This window comes from Pelobates fuscus, chromosome 2 (assembly GCF_036172605.1).
Source record: "Pelobates fuscus isolate aPelFus1 chromosome 2, aPelFus1.pri, whole genome shotgun sequence".
NCBI classification, from domain to species: domain Eukaryota; kingdom Metazoa; phylum Chordata; class Amphibia; order Anura; family Pelobatidae; genus Pelobates; species Pelobates fuscus.
The window spans coordinates 417,654,548-417,670,855 of record NC_086318.1 but is presented as its reverse complement, the minus strand read 5'-3'; the positions used below and the strand labels follow the sequence as shown (position 1 = coordinate 417,670,855).

General features: G+C 39.1%; 1 protein-coding gene across 2 annotated transcripts in view; it reads right to left on the bottom strand.

The window, feature by feature from the left end:
* PLCB1 (phospholipase C beta 1) overlaps positions 1-16,308 on the bottom strand; it is a 739,173-nt gene that overhangs the window by 423,723 nt on the left and 299,142 nt on the right. The window lies entirely within an intron of this gene.

Genomic DNA, 16,308 nt, shown 5'->3' with positions numbered 1-16,308 from the left:
TTTAGTTCCAAAAATGTCTTAGCTTGCAGAAAAAAACAGCCTACTGGAGACTAGTGGAGTACAGTTTAATTGTTTGCAACACAGTAACCCTTTGTGTCGTAATGAATGGCTGGCTGGCAACATGACTGCACTGTACGACATAAAACAGGCCCTGTTACATGCTTTCAAAAAGTTGGTGGAGGAAGCATGAGTCATTAGGCTTACGGATGCTACCATTTAAATGAGAAAGATGGGGATATGCAGTGTAAGAATAACAAATCATTTCTTCCCAGGAATTGCTCAATGAACATTGTCATAGATACCAGATGAAGTTGCTGCTTCAATCACTAAAAAGAAAATCTCATTAGGGCTCCGCAAGCCTCGGAAGGAAAGAATTTGGGAAAGAACCAAACAGCTTTAACCATTTAGTTGCTATGCAGACAGGGCAACAGGACATTCGTAAACACACACAGTGCAATGGTATCATAGTGTGATTAGCTGATCATTTATTAATGGGGTACGGTCACGTCTCTGTAATTTACACCAATGAGTAAAATAATGAAAAACATTAATAACGTGTGTTAACTTTTTTTTCACGAAATGCTCTATTTTCTTTAAAATCTGTATTAAAGTTTTAGCAAATAACATCATAATCCAGTTTAGACAAGGCAAAGCCAACGCACACATTGCAAATAAAGTGGAGAAATCGAAACATTGTCTAATTTCTCCTTTTCTCTGCCTGCTTTCTCTGTGCTGACTGACTGGTACGAAGGACCAAGCTTATAATAATGATTGATATAGAGTTAATATGGAGGCCCCAGATACAGGATTAAGATGTATGGATTCCATTATTTAATATTACATTTCACACCTCGCAAATATTTTCTATTATATAGAGGGTTAAGTAAACTTTTTTTTTTTTTAACTTGTGTTTTATTTGGATTCCGCATATTTATATATATATATACCTGTAACATTAGATGTGTAGAATTTAACTGAAAATAGTAAATAACAACTGTATTTATTGTATAAGGTAGTAAACATTAGGGTCAATATTGAGTTCAGGCATCCCATGGTCGTATGGTGAGCAATGAGCAACTTGGTAGTATCATGGGAACATTATATATTCTGGATGTTGTGAATAGCTTGCTGCAGTGTCTGAGTGTGTGTGTGAGTCGGACGGGGCAGTAGCCACCTTTCATATGTGGAACACTGAGAGGAACATAGATGGGTCTGCACCCCCCTTAAGGTCAATTGATACTATCAGCCTCTGGGTGTATTGTAGCAGTGCAGTGTTTCTGCGCCTGTGTCTGAACTCCAATGCCATCATGGCTCAGTTCAGTCTCTGCACTTGCTGGGTAAGTCCCTCCACTTGTGTTTCCATGTCCTTTATCTTGATGTCCCCTGCTCTCTCCCTCTCCTCAACACCTTTCATCTTGGTATGGATGGTTCCCATTTTTTGGGGGGTCTCCAATAGGTCGGCCCTCCATATTTCCTCATTTTACTCATAGGAGTAACCGTTGGATGTCTTCCTTTCGTGGAGGGACTTGAGTCTTCGTCTGAGTCAGTCTTCTGGTATACCGTGCCCTGACGGGATGAGTTGAGTGACTATTCATCCTCCTGGGACTCTTCTGAGGCCTCTTCCTAAAATCTTGTCTCGGGTGTCTTCTTGGGAGATATTTTTCGGCATGGGCCTCTCAAAAGATAGCCTGATGTGAGGCATTTTAGGGCTCTCTGGTAGGCGAGATTTTCTATGCTTGCGTCCCATAATGTCATCTGGGGGGTGAGGTAAAGTAGAGGTCTATGCTGAGCTTGTAAGTGGGATAATTCCATCTCTTTTGCTGTGTATGTGCTGAGCTCTACAAACACATGTCTGTTCAGTTGCTCAGTTAGCCACGCCCCACCCAAGTAAACATATTAACAATCCTTGGAAGTGTTTGTTCCCCTTTAAGAGAGAGAATCCGTGAGAATAAGTGATAAGTGCTGATTGTGTTCCATATGAACATTCTGTTTGCTCCTCAAAAAGCAAAATCCAAAGATGATGATGGATTACTAATAGGACACTGAAGCTCAATCAGAATAAGTAAACGCTAATAAGCTCAGTATTATTGGTATTAAAGGGACACTATCCATGTCAGTTTAATCCTGCATTATTACAGTTATTAAGAAACTGCAATAATTACCTTGCAGGGTTAACTCCACCTCTAGTGGCTGTCTACCAGACAGATACCAAAGGTGCTTTCGAGTCGTTAGGCACTAGACGTCCTCACGCTTTCCATAAGGACATCCAATATCAGCTAAAGCCCCATAGGAAAGCATTGATTCATGCTTCCCTACGGGGTTGTCCTAATATGATCACGGCGCTAAAGCATTAAGTCCCCGATGTCGGGTGAGGAGGAGTGTGGGGAAAGTGGAGCTAGATTCGGGTAAGTGAATTAAGGGTTTTTAACCATTTGTGCTGCGCGAGAGGAGCACGAGAGAGAGGGGGGCACTATAGGGTACTATAGTGCTAGGAATACAATTTTGTATTCCTATCCTATAGTTTCTATTTAATTCACTGTATTAAATCAGCACCTGGAAGAATCCTCACTCAAAATCATGAAATCTGTACTTTCAATTTTAAAAAGAAAAGATTGTCAATTTCACTGGAATTTTTTTTTTTTTGGGATCTGTTCTTTGAATTTTAGCCACTTCTGTGAAAATATCCCACCAAACATTAAAGATCAAATTTCTGCTCTGGATGTAAAAAAAAAATGAATTCTCTTTTGCAGGAAATTACTTCTTGATTCTTGGAATTCCTGTTCCCACTTTATGGGAATAACTGCGGGAGGCGAAAAGGTGGACATGTTTACATGTTTTCAATATGAGGAAGACTTGCAGAAAATTACATTTTCTTCTGGTTTTTACATTTGGGTTCATTCAGTAAACAGTGACTTGCTAAATGTATTCTACAACAGCCAAGCTGTGATTAAAGCTGTATTCAACAAGGTTTCCAGCCCAGCTATTTGAGACTGATTTTTGCAACTTTGTTCTTAATTTACTTCAGTTCACTGTTTAGAGAATATATTTCTCTCTTTAGCTAATTTAATGTACACTACTCTACTGTTACACCAGATATGAGTTGCACTGGTGTGACACTGTGCCCTGGCAGGCCCTGAAACGCACACGTGTGAAGGAAACTGACTGCTATTATATTACAGTCAAAAAAGTTATTTTTTTTTTAAATGCAAGCTATTGTGACACCAGATATGAGTGGTGGCACTGGGCAAGTGGGCACAGTATACGCTGTGAGCCTGACACACATGCTGGCAGGCAGGCAACTGCAATTAGATTACAAAGAAAAAAAAAAAAAGCAGACTGATGTTCTAGCCCCAAAAAGGGCTTTTTGGGGTGCTGTCCTTACAGCAGAGATCAGATGAGTCCTTCAGGACTGTAGTGGACACTGAATACACTAGAATAGCTATCGATTTCCCTATTAAATCAGCAGCAGCTACACTGTCCCTCCTCTCACTAAGAATGCAGCTTCCAGGGGGCGGGGCCTAGCTGTCATGGAGGAAAGACGCACTTTGTGTGAGCTCCCTCAATATCTCACTTTAAGCAGCTATCAACAAGCAAATTTCACCCCAGAAGGGGATGACCCAGCCATGTTGCTCCTACCTGACCGACCTGACATGCTTAATAGCGGTCAGCAACTCGACAGAGTCTTACTTACCTCCGCGTGGCAAGTGTGGCCTGGTGCTCACCGGGTGGGAGAGGTGGCCGATCTCCCGATCCTGGGATGCCCAGGAGCAGCTACTTCCCGGCAGGAGCTCCGTTTCCCCCCCCCCCCTCGGACCGGTGGGGGGGGGGTTATCCCGGTACACCCCTGAGAGGCCGTCTGGAGCTAATGGAGGCACAGAGCACAGCCGCACAGGCTGACAAACCCATCTGCGACTCTCCCAATATGGCGGCAGCTGAGTGTCCTCCTGGTACCAGCAAAGCATGGTAGGATATTGAGTCTAAGCTGGACAGACTCTTCAATCAATTTTGGAAGCAAATAACAAGCAGGAAGCCCCAACAAGCTCCACCACAGCCCCAACAAGCTCCACCACAGCTAAGCAAAGCAGTCCCCATTAAAATCCACCAACGCAAAAGGCGTCGAAGACGGGACCGGAGGCACAAACAGAAATGCAGAGCCTGCCCCACGTCAAGCACTCGCCTCCACCTTAAGCCACCACAATCCCGCATCGGACGTGAAGCACTACCGGGACAGATCCGACCACCCGACAAAACAAGCTTTCACCACCTCAAGCCGCGAACCCGGCACTCAGCCAGAGACTTGCCTTTGTTGTTCCAGGTATCAGGGACTCCCAGGGTCTGCACCTGGCGCCCAGAAGGGATCGGATGAGCAGAAGCAGTAAACAGCAGCCTGCCAAGCATGTCCCACTATAGCCGATCCTCCACACCATGCCTTTGATCACATGAACTGCTCTCTGCACATTAACTAATCGTAAAGTAGCAAGCGTTTAAACATGTCATTATTTCACCTCCTAAAGAGTTTATTGTCGAGGTTCCTTACATGCCTTTACCTTAACCGTTCATGTATTATGTTATTCACTAGTCTCATCTCATGGGGCGACTCACACTTGATTTATAACTAGTGGTGGAGCTGCTGATATAAATACACAGTTGATAACGTGCAAGCTACACCCTAAACATGACAGCCATCTTTCACAACACTGTACTGCTATATACTCATACCCTCAGTGCAACTAGCCATGATATACGCACGTTCAGCCTAGCATGCTCAAATATAACACACTTCTGTCTAAAAAAAAAAAAGAATGCAGCTTCAGAATTAATCTAAATTGTCTGCTGTGTAGGAGGTGGGAGGGTCTGCTGCTGATTGGCTGGAATGTGTCTGCTGACTGTGAGGTACAGGGTCAAAGTTTACTCAATGATGACGAATAGGGAGCGGACCGAACATCGCATATGTTCGCCATCCGTGGCAAACGCGAACAAGCTATGTTCGCTGGGAACTATTCGCCAGCAAACCGTTCGGGACATCACTATCCATGACATACAGTAAAGTCATGATTTAACACTCAGCATTTTAGCTTTTAGATGTATTGAAAGAATGACATGATGACAAATTGGCTCAGATTCCATCTGGGGGACCAGGAGATTGGCCCTGGAGGCAACCTCTTGGGTTAAACAGTTCGAGACTGGTTTAACCCTTTAAGGCAAGAGTGCACCCAAGGGCCTCCTGGCACCATAACAACATCACTTAGCTGAAGCTGTGATGGTGATCGGAGTGTTCCTTTAAGTACACATATTTGCTTTATTTTTCCACTTAAAAAAAATAAATAAACTTGAATGCATTTTAACAGGTGAATTGAAACTGGGTTATTTACTAAAGCAAGAATTAAAAGTGAATTCAAAGTGAATTTAAAATGTAACTGATATTGTGCCTGAGCCAAGTGGAAAAAATAGCTTGGCTATTTTGACCTTATCTTTGACATTTTTACTTTGCATTCTCACTTTACTAAATAACCCTGTACATTAAAGGGACTCTCCAGTGCCAGGAAAACAAACCTTTTTTACTGGCACTGCAGGTCCCCTCTCCCTCCCATCCCTCATCCCATGTTGCTGGAGGGGTTAAAACCCCTTCAGTGACTTACCTGTATCCAGAGCTGATGTCCCTCTGCGCTGGGTCAGGCTCCGCCTACGCTCCTCCCCCACCGACGTCAGCCGGCGGGGGAGACCTATTGAGCTTGTGCGGCCGGCGGCAAGGGGAGACCTAATGTGAATGCGCATGCTTTCAATGCTTTCCTATGGGGATTTTGGCGAAGCTGGAGGTCCTCACATAGCGTGAGGATGTCCAGCGTCGTTATAACACACTTTTCGTGTTCTAAGAACACGGAATTGTCCTCTAGTGACTGTCTAGTAGACAGTCACTAGAGGAGGACTTAACCCTTCAAGGCAAATATTGCAGTTTATGAAAACTGCAATAATTACACTTTCAGGGTTAAGGGTAGTGGGAGTTGGCAGCCAGACCACTCCAATGGGCAGAAGTGGTATGGGTGCCTGGAGTGTCCCTTTAAGAACGCTTTAGAGCAGTAGCTGTATGAGAAAAATAATAAATAAAATAAAATAGGACAATCTACAGTGCCACAATCTTTGTAGCCAATAATGCATGAATTAAATTGATGAGTAACACAGATGACTACTGCTAGAATTCTGTTGTGGAAGCAAAGGAGGCAATCTGAGGTCAGGTACACTGCTATCTATCATTTGCCAAAATGAGATGCTTTATCCACAAATGTAATGATTATTGAGCTGATTATTAATTCTCCAGTTGATTACTTTCTAGAAACAGCGTAGCAGCTGCATTCCACCCAATGTACATTGTTTATTAGTGTGTTATCAGTTATCCCGTCAGACTTACACTACGTTCTATTATCATGTTATCAGTTATCCTATCAGACTTACACTACGTTCTATTATCATGTTATCAGTTATCCTATCAGACTTACACTACGTTCTATTATCATGTTATCAGTTATCCTATCAGACTTGCACTACGTTCTTTTATCATGTTATTAGTTATCCCATCAGACTTACACTACATTCTTTTATCATGTTACTAGTTATCCCATCAGACATACACCACATTCTTTTATCATGTTATTAGTTATTCTATCAGATTTACACTATGTTCTATTATCATGTTATTAGTTATTCTATCAGATTTACACTATGTTCTATTATCATGTTATTAGTTATTCTATCAGAATTACACTATGTTATATTATCATGTTATGTTAATTTTTATATAGGCCCAACAAATTCCGCAGCGCTTTCATCAAAAGGATATTGATACTTTAGAGAGCGTTCAGAGAAGGGCTACTAAACTGGTTCATGGATTGCAGGATAAAACTTACCTGGAAAGGTTAAAGGAACTTAACATGTATAGTTTGGAGGAAAGACGAGACAGGGGGGATATGATAGAAACATTTAAATACATAAAAGGAATCAACACAGTAAAGGAGGAGACTATATTTAAAAGAAGGAGAACTACCACAACAAGAGGACATTGTCTTAAATTAGAGGGGCAAAGGTTTAAAAATAATTCCAGGAAGTATATTACTTTACTGAGAGGGTAGTGGATGCATGGAATAGCCTTCCAGCTGAACTGGTAGAGGTTAACACAGTAAAGGAGTTTAAGCATGTGTGGGATAGGCATAAGGCTATCCTACAAAAAATAGGGGGAAGGGCTGCGCCACAAAACGTCAATATATAGAATAGTCCAAATAAAAAAAGAGAGAGAAAGTCTTATCTGGAACAAGTCCAATAGGGGATGTAGGGTCTATGGACGTTGGTCCGGAGCGGCTGTCCTCTTTCTCCTCTTTCTCCTCCTTCTTAGGGATTTACTCAGATATAGGGAAAAATGAAGAGAAAAAATAGTGCAATACGTCTGATAAAAAGATACAACAGTCTAAAAGCTGGTATAAAACTCACATGTGGAGGAGCTATAACTTGCTCTAGTATGAAGGGCGTGCAGCGGTATAATCCCCGCTTATGGGATATATGGAAGGTTCCTCCGTCAGTGGTCAAATATATAAAAAGGAAAGGAGACAACAAATAGTGCTCACTGGGTAAAATCCACGGTAAAATAGAAAGTAAAAATAATACTCACAAGGATGGAGCAGACCAACTGCTCCTTGATGATAGCGTTGGTGGTATGATCCCCACCTAGGGATTACTTGTGGTCCAAAATGATGCCAGGTAGTAAACAGGTATAAAAACAGTGCTCAGTGTATTAAATAGATAGATGGTACTAGTAAAAAAAGTGACCAAATAATCTTTAATATAATAAAATACACAGTAAAAGTCCACATACGCGTTTCGCCAATACGGCTTTATCAATATGGAAAAAGAACCTGGTACCTGGCAAGGTAAAGTTTAAATAGCAATACAGATAATTAAAATTGGCGCCAAAAATTAGGAATAGCCAATCAGAATTAGAGAAATAAGCAGTGATAATATGATATATTAAAATAGACCAATGTTATGCAATATACATTACAATAGGCTCTATGAGCCTTATAAAATATCAATTTAAAAAAAACGAAGTTTGAATAGGATAAAAATGCATTTGTTGATACAGACATGTGACCGGCAAGCGGCCGCAGGGGATTCTGGGGCTTGGAGTTCATGGACGTCGGCAAGCACTGCGCAGCTGCCGACGTCCTAATTGGGAAGTAGGAATTAGACGTCGGCTCGCATGTGATTGCGGCCGGCGTCTGACGAATTGGTACACATTGTGATGTGACGACGGCTCGCGCGTAGCTGCGGCCGTCGTCATGGAGACCCAAGACACATAATAAAACCGGCGGCTGGCACAAGGCTGCAGCCGTCGTATGGATGACCAGCTTAACTACACGATCATAGGGAAATATGATCAGTGTAACAGGGAGAAGGCTAGATATCTGATATACTGAAAAGTATCATCAGACACTAGCCTAACATAATAAGAAAATAAAATATGTTTAAAAGTGACCTCATGACGAATTATGATGGATAGATGCACCACAGAAATAACCAATTAAATGTACAATATAAAATATTATTACAATATGATAAAACCTGCAGAACTTTATAAACAAGAATAATGAAAGGCTGGATAAAAGGCATAAGATTACAGGAAATTGTATAAATCGAAATCAACATTTAACCCATGAGGTGTGAGAGTTTGGAGTGTGTACACCCACTCCATTTCGGTCTTTCCTAGAATGTTTTTAATATTCCCCCCTCTCCATGGGATGACACATTTTTTTATTCCAATACACTTTAGTAATCTAGGGTCTCTATTATGTTTAATGAAGTGTTTGGATACTGAATGATTTAAGTATCCATTTTTAATGTTTCTGCAATGTTCGCTTAATCGCGTTTTCAGGCACCTTGTGGTCATTCCAACATATTGGAGGCCACAAGGGCACTCAAGCAGATAGATAACATTTTTAGTTGCACAATTGATAAAATCATTAATTTTGTAAACATGATTTGTCATTTTAGAAGTGAATTGAGTGACTTTGTTAGGAACTGTAGGGTCCGTGCTTCTACACACTATACACATTTTGCATTTGCAAAAACCCTTAATCTGTGGAAAAAAAGAAGGTGCATGTGATGTTTCTTTGGTAAAATTCTTAGTTAGTATTGATTTAAAATTCGGAGCTCCCCTAAAAACTATATTCGGACGTTCTGGTAAAATCTTTTGAAGAATTTCATCCTGTTTTAAAATATGCCAGTGTTTCTTAATAATTTTTTTTAGATTATTACTTTTATTGTTATAATTAAAAATGATGGGCAGGGGCATAGGGTTATCTGTATTTTTTAACTTATATTGTAAAAGTTCATTTCTGTCTTTATTCTGGATATTTTCAATGGTATCTATAAGCTCTGTATTAGAATAATTTTTCTCGATGAATTTGTCTTTTAAAAGATTTGCTTGTATATTAAAATCACTTATTTCAGAGCAGTTCCTCCGGAGTCTTAGTATTTGGCTCTTGGGGGCGCTATCGAGCCAGGGTTGGTAATGGCAACTTGTTTTGTCTATGGCAGTATTGACACAGACTTTTTTGAAAAATGTTTTCGTATTTACTTTACCATTTTTTATAAAAATATTCAAATCTAAAAAATTAATATGTTCCCTACTATACTCATAGGTTAAAATAATACCTCTGTTATTAATGTTAAGATTGTCCATAAAAGAGTTAAGATCATCCTCAGAGCCATCCCAGATAAAAAAAAAGGTCATCAATATATCTAAAAAATGAGACCAGGTTCGCTCTCCAGGCATGGTCACTAAAAATAGCTTCAGACTCCCAGTTGGCCATAAATAAGTTGGCGTAGCTGGGAGCGAACCTAGTACCCATTGCAGTCCCTCTTTTTTGTAAATAAAAGGAGTTTAAAAACCAGAAATAATTATTTTTTAAAATGATGTTAATACCTTCTAATATAAAATCGATTTGTGTGCCGGCAATTTTACCTTCTTTTGTTAGTATATCTTTGATAGCTTCACAACCTATCTCATGAGGTATAATAGTATACAATGACTGCACATCACAAGTAACTAATATAAAACTGGGTTTCCATATAAAATTATTTAAGAACTTTAAAAGAGCCATAGAGTCTTGAAGATAAGATCTCATAAGTTTAACGGATGGTTGTAAAAGGGTATCTATATATTGAGACAGATTACATAAGAGGGAGCCTATGCCCGACACAATAGGTCTCCCTGGGGGTGAGGTTTCGTTTTTGTGAATTTTGGGGAGAAAGTATATAACAGGTATTACCGGGAATTTTTTGTTTAAAAAATTAAATTCGTGTTTATTTAAAATCCCTAAATTTAAGCCTTTGTTTAAAAATTGAGTTAAAATGATTTGTGTTTGAGCAGTTGGGTCTGACACAAGTTTTTCGTACACATTAGTATCATTCAATTGTCTGTGTGCCTCTTCAATATACATTTGACTGGATAATATGACAATCCCACCTCCTTTGTCAGCTGGCTTGATCACAATATCTTTATCTTCCTGAAGTTCCCTTATTGCCAGTTTTTCAGAATGAGTGAGATTTTGGGGATCATATTTATTGTTCTTAATTTTTTCTAAGTCCTTTACCACTAATTTCTCAAACATGGTGAGGGGAGCAGATTTAAAATGGGCAGGATAAAAGGTAGATTTTTTCTCTAAGTTGTGTATTGATTATTGAATTGGGCTGTGGTGGTGTGGAGGGGGATGGGGTCGGATTTAAAATGGAATTCTCTTCGTTTTTTTCTATAAAAAATCTTTTAAGGGTCGCTTTCCGGACAAATTTATTAACGTCAAGAAAGGCTTCAAAAGGTTTAAAAGAATTGGTTGGGGCAAATTTAAGACCTTTTGTTAAAACTGATATCTGTGCACTAGTTAAAATTTTTTGTGAAAGGTTAAAAATGCCAGTATTCGTATTAGTATTGTCATGAGTGGTTATGGTCTTTCTAGTCTTTCTTTTTTGTTCGCGCCTACCACTTCTTCTTCCTCTAAATTTAAGGTCCGTTTTTGTGACCGTAAGGGGTATGGTGTCTGGGTTAGTGAGGTGGGGTGAGTTCTGATTTCTAAAAAATGATCTTCATTTTCAAATTCTGAATCCAATGATAGTAATTGGTATCTGTTTTGGTGACTGGGGATCGTGGGTGATTTGTAGTAGTTAGAGTACTCTTTGTGATCATTGATATATCTGGATCTCTGTGGTTTTGGAGATAGATATTTGTGTGAGGGTCCTGGTGAATTGTGATATGTAGGTGATGGTGGGATTTTGTGGTGGGTCCGATAAGAATTATTTAGATTTTTTTGAATGAATGGACGATATTGGTTGGTGTTGGAGTGGTGGGATCTTTGTGGGGGACCACGGTAGTGGTTACTGGGTGCCTTGTGTGTGCGAATATTTTGTGGTGAATGTGCAAAAGGGTATTTTTTAATAATAGGATTCCGGTGTTGATAAGATTGGTGTTCTGAATGGTGTGCCTCAGAATTTTCGTAATTTCTAGATTCACGAAAAGTGTTATTTCTTACAAAGTTGTGTCTCTGGTTTGGGTTTTGTGAGGTATATTTTTTGTTTAATTGGTAAGTTCTGACTTGTTTGTTTGAGTAGTCTGTCTTATCTCTAATATATTTTTTGATTTTTATGTGTTTTGTTTCAATTTCTACTTTTTCGATTTTGCTTTGAATTAATACTGAATTTTGTTTATAGGCTTTTGTCTCGGTGAAGGGTAAAAGTCTGTCTCTTAGGCCGTTAATTTCTATATCTAAAGTAGATAATGTTTTACTTTTTTTTATTATTAGAGTCTCCATAAGCCCCAGGGTGCACAGCTCAAGTTTGTTGTTCCACTCTTCCATAAATTCTAAATCGTCCTGATCGGAGGTGGACAATTTGAGTAATCTGAGGCCACGGGGAGTAATCTGTTCATCAATATATTTCTTTAGAGTGGCTATCTCCCATTTTAGCTTGATTTCAGTGCTAAGTGCTTTTTCTAATTTAATAAATAGTTCTTCTTGGCTAGTACTGGGGTAGCTTATTTGAATGGGACTAATAACTTCTGTATCAAAAACATTTTCTACATCAATGATATAATTGTTTCTAAACTCGAAAATAGACATATTGTAGGGTAAAAAGCAGCTGACTCAAGAGAGAATTAAAACAGAGTAAAAAACAGAAAATAAGAGTAAGCGCTAAATACCCAAAAGGCAGCAACCCTATAAGGGGATCTCTCAGAAAACCCTTAAACAAATAACAGATACAAAAAATAGGGGGAAGGGCTGCGCCACAAAACGTCAATATATAGAATAGTCCAAATAAAAAAAAAGAGAGAAAGTCTTATCTGGAACAAGTCCAATAGGGGATGTAGGGTCTATGGACGTTGGTCCGGAGCGGCTGTCCTCTTTCTCCTCTTTCTCCTCCTTCTTAGGGATTTACTCAGATATAGGGAAAAATGAAGAGAAAAAATAGTGCAATACGTCTGATAAAAAGATACAACAGTCTAAAAGCTGGTATAAAACTCACATGTGGAGGAGCTATAACTTGCTCTAGTATGAAGGGCGTGCAGCGGTATAATCCCCGCTTATGGGATATATGGAAGGTTCCTCCGTCAGTGGTCAAATATATAAAAAGGAAAGGAGACAACAAATAGTGCTCACTGGGTAAAATCCACGGTAAAATAGAAAGTAAAAATAATACTCACAAGGATGGAGCAGACCAACTGCTCCTTGATGATAGCGTTGGTGGTATGATCCCCACCTAGGGATTACTTGTGGTCCAAAATGATGCCAGGTAGTAAACAGGTATAAAAACAGTGCTCAGTGTATTAAATAGATAGATGGTACTAGTAAAAAAAGTGACCAAATAATCTTTAATATAATAAAATACACAGTAAAAGTCCACATACGCGTTTCGCCAATACGGCTTTATCAATATGGAAAAAGAACCTGGTACCTGGCAAGGTAAAGTTTAAATAGCAATACAGATAATTAAAATTGGCGCCAAAAATTAGGAATAGCCAATCAGAATTAGAGAAATAAGCAGTGATAATATGATATATTAAAATAGACCAATGTTATGCAATATACATTACAATAGGCTCTATGAGCCTTATAAAATATCAATTTTAAAAAAACGAAGTTTGAATAGGATAAAAATGCATTTGTTGATACAGTCATGTGACCGGCAAGCGGCCGCAGGGGATTCTGGGGCTTGGAGTTCATGGACGTCGGCAAGCACTGCGCAGCTGCCGACGTCCTAATTGGGAAGTAGGAATTAGACGTCGGCTCGCATGTGATTGCGGCCGGCGTCTGACGAATTGGTACACATTGTGATGTGACGACGGCTCGCGCGTAGCTGCGGCCGTCGTCATGGAGACCCAAGACACATAATAAAACCGGCGGCTGGCACAAGGCTGCAGCCGTCGTATGGATGACCAGCTTAACTACACGATCATAGGGAAATATGATCAGTGTAACAGGGAGAAGGCTAGATATCTGATATACTGAAAAGTATCATCAGACACTAGCCTAACATAATAAGAAAATAAAATATGTAAGGCTATCCTAGACTTAAGATAAGGCCAGGGACTAATTAAAAGTATTTTGAAATATTCACATACATGGGAATCTTTGCTTTTACTAAGTGGCCACACTAGATGGGCTGAATGGTTCTTATCTGCCGTCACATTCTATGTTTCTATGTTTCTATGCTTTACAGTGGGTGGACGAACAAACATGTAGTTGTAACCAGACAAGTTGGACTCACAGGAACAGAGGGGTTGAGGGTCCTGCTCAATGAGCTTACATGCTAGAGGGAGTGGGATAACGTGACACAAAAAGTAAGGATAGTATTAGACTAATGACAGTTGCAAGAGAGGAATTAGTTGGGAGCTATTAACAGTTTAATTGATACGCTTTTATGAAGAAGTGGGTTTTTAATGATTTTTGAAGGAGTGGAGACTGAGTGAGCATCTAACGGAGGAGGGAAGTGAGTTCCACAGGAATGGTGCAGCCCTCGAGAAGTCTTGAAGGTGAGCATCAGAGGTGGGAGTACGGTCAGAAGATAGACGTAAGTCTTCAGCAGAGCGTAAGGGTCTAGACGGGACATACTTGTGTATTAGGGAGGATAGATAGATGGGAGCAGCATTATGTAGAGATTTAAAAGCAAGAACCATAATTTTAAATTGAGCCCTATATCTTACAGGAAGCCAATGTAGGGACTGACAGAAGGGTGAGGTGTGGGCGGTGGGGGCGGACAGGAAGATGAGCCTCGCCGCATTCATTATAGACTGTAACAGCGCAAGTTGGGAGCACGTAAGACCACTGAGAAGCGGATTACAGTAGTCAAGGCGAGAAAGGACAGTGGAAAAGACCAGCACCTTAGTCGCATCTGGTGTTAAGTAGCGTCGGATTTGTGCAATGTTTTTGAGATGGAAGCGGACAGATTTGGCGGCAGACTGAACATGAGGCGTGAAGGAGAGGTTGGAGTCAAAGAGAACACCTAGGCAGCGAGCCTGCATGGTGGAGCTGATGGTAGCACTGTTGACTTGGAGGGAGACAGACAAAGGAGTAGCAACACTTAAGGGAGAAAAGAGCATAATTTCAGTTTTGGTCAATATTCTCAGGTATCTCATCAGACTTACACTATGTTTTATTATCGTGATATTAGTTATCCCATCAGACATACGCCATGTTCTATTATCATGTTATCAGTTATCCCATCAGACTTACACTACGTTCTACTATCATGTTATTAGTTATCCCATCAGACTTACACTACATTATATTATCATGTTATTATAAATCCCATCAGACTTACTCTGCATTTTATTATTGCATTGTTAGTTATCCCATCAACTTACACTAGGTTTTGTTATTATGTTATTCATTATTCCATCAGATTTACACTATGTGTTTTATTCTATTAGTTATTTTATCAGACTTGCACTATGTGTTATTATTATGTTATCAGTTATTCCGTCAGATTTACACCATGTTTATTGATTTGGTATTAGCTATTTTGTTTTCTTATTATGTTATTAATTATTTCATAAGACTTAAAATATGTATTATTATTGTGTTTTCGGTTATTCCGTCAGATTTACAATAGGTTTATAGATTTTGTACTATTTATTCCATCAAGCATTATGTCTTATAAATTCTAGACTTACACTATGTTTTTTTTTTTTTATTCCATCAGACTTACTGAATGTTTTGTTATTACTGATTCCATCAGACTATGCTTAACTATTTTGTGATAAGTGATTCCAACAAACTAATAAGGCTCATGCTGAGCATGTATATTTTATACTATAATTGGTCTTCGCTTGAGATAACCGTACATGCATTTTAATTGTATAAAGAATAATTTGATGCTTTATGTCGTGTCCGGTCTTTACGTTTATTGCATTTCAATATGGTTAACCCCCTCACTACCGAGCCCTTTTTGATTGAAAAAAAATACAATGGACACACAGCTAGCATATTAATATATCATAACAGAGCAATTTTGTGTATAGATTGCTTTGCAGACAAACATAAAAAAGCAAACGTAAATTTACACAATTTTTATTTTTGACTTATTTACTCTTTATATAAATACTTGGGAAATTAAAAGCTGTAGACAGTATGCAGTTTCCTTCATCTTGCAATATTTAACACAGGTTCTGACATTTTTGTAAAAAAGCAAAAATACTAAACTTCTCACAGACAGCTGGTGTGACAAAAATATATACATCAAAAAGGTTAATGCATTGGTTATAGGTTTTTGTAAGGACACTGAAGGCATTACTAGAAGTAGAACTTACTGAAAATGACAACACAATGTAAAATAAATATCTGCCTTTGTGCATAATGCCAGCATACAGTTAAATCATATGTTTCTAAAATAAAGGTTCTTAAAACTATTATAGCAATCTCAAGATTACCAATGTAATCCTGACAGTGAAATGGTAGAGTCCATGCACTCCTCCCAACTCCCTGACTGTAAGAATGCTGTCACCCAGTGATACTTCCTGTACTGTTTGAAAGCAGAGAGTGAGCTTACATGTTCAGCAACTTTACATTTATTATATCAGTTACTGATAACTTCTGACAGAGAACTTTGTTCAAGAGGAGCCATTAACCATAGCTTAATGACTGTCTTGAAGGTAAAAGCAGCTAGGAATTCCCTGTCAGTAGTGGTGAAATGTTAGTGATTAGGGGCTTGCATGTAAAATATAGCAACAAGATTAGAGACAAGCCCCTTGTTGGTAGTATTATAGAATGATCTATG